Consider the following 1,770-nt stretch of genomic DNA (forward strand, 5'->3'; position numbering starts at 1 on the left):
AGCCAATCCTACAGAGCTTCCTTTTTGTAGCATCTATTCAAGCTACCCTTGCCTTTGTCAGACTTTGCAGACAGGGTTGTTTACCTAGTGGATGACTCAAACCTTCCTTCCTTGTCTTTACTGGATTTTCCAATAAGCAGAATATTAGGTAAGGCAGTACTAAAAAAGTGGCTCATTGACATTCGGGGTTCCTGACAAAATCCTCCTTTATGTAGCAGAAACCCATTTGCCCTCACGAATCGGGATCAACCATTCTGATCAGAACAGCAACCTCCAATTCTGCCAGTGGGTACCGCAGGCTGTAGAGCCCCAAAAGGCCAGGGGGCAGTCCCAACTAATTCGTCTGAATCATGACTGTACCTCCTTAGGGACTGGGACCTTCAAAATGAACTAGCCCAAAATTGTAAGAACTAGAAGCAGAAAGTCTTCAGATGAGGAGTGCCTGGGTGGCTCAGTGGGTTAAAACCTCTGCCTTCGGCTCAGGTCATGATCCCAGGGTCCTGGAATTGAGCCCTGCATCAGGCTCTCTTCTTGGCTCTTCTCTGCTCAGCAGGGAGCCTGCTTCCTTTCCTCTCTCTCTGCCTCCCTCTCTGCCTACTTGTGATCTCTGTCTGCCAAATGAATAAATAAAATCTTAAAAAAAAAATTCTTCAGTTGAGTTATTAAGAGTTAATAATGAGAAAGATCTCTCCTTGAATTCTGGACCTCAAATTAAAAGCCCCGTAATACTGGTAAAAGTTTAGGGCATATACCCAATGGTATACTGGTAAATGTTTAACAACCAGCTCTCTGGGAAAACAATAAGCCCTGATTTGTAGGATTTGCCAGTTTCTGAGGTATAAATATTCCCACCATGGCTGATTTCAAGCTACTAATATCTGAACTCTGAGTTAGGAACAGATATGCAGGATAAAGTATTTTACTAGACTGATAAAATAGATAAAAATGAGCTCAAGAATATAAATGATACTTCATGTAGTAAAATAATTAGCAAGTGGTAAGTTTTGAGTATTTATTACCTCTTAAAATAGGATTTATTTAATTATAAGTTTATATAATAACTATAAATTAAGTATATAAGCAATATATAAAATGTATATATGAGTATATGTGGCAAAAATATAAAGTTATTTCAGAATAAAAGCTTCTATTCTTTTTATCCTGAAATAACTTTATATTTACAGGAGAACTGCAAAGACAGCACAGAGTTCCCATATGCCCTTCACCCAGCCGCTTCTAATGTTATCATCTTCCATGACTGTGGTACATTTATGAAAGCTAAGAAATTAACACTAGTGCAATATACAAACTACATTACAGACTTCATTTGAATTTCACCAGTTTTTCCACTGATGTCCTTTCCCTGTACCAGAATCCAATAATCCAATCCAGGATACCACACTGCATTTAATATAATTTAACTTGTAACCATGATTATACTTAACAACTGACTTGCAAAATTTCTGAATGGGTTTTCAGCTGTTTGTATTGTGATCAGGAGCTGATTTTTTTCAGTAGTTTTAGTTTCCTTTAATCGCAGCAAGCCAGGCACCTGTCCTTACAAGCAGATTGTATGGACTGCCAAGAATGGCTGTGTCAGTGTTTCCTTGCACTGAACACTGGGCTTGGGTATTCTGTTAGGTATTGTTAAAGCAAACGAACAAACAATATTTGTTCTTTCACAGTATTTTTCAGCCAAAGTGCAGAACGACAAAGTACAAAGGTGACTAATATGCAAGGGCTATGGCGTAGTCTTTTTTTTTTTTTTAA

This window comes from Lutra lutra, chromosome 5 (genome assembly GCF_902655055.1).
Source record: "Lutra lutra chromosome 5, mLutLut1.2, whole genome shotgun sequence".
Lineage (NCBI taxonomy): Eukaryota > Metazoa > Chordata > Mammalia > Carnivora > Mustelidae > Lutra > Lutra lutra.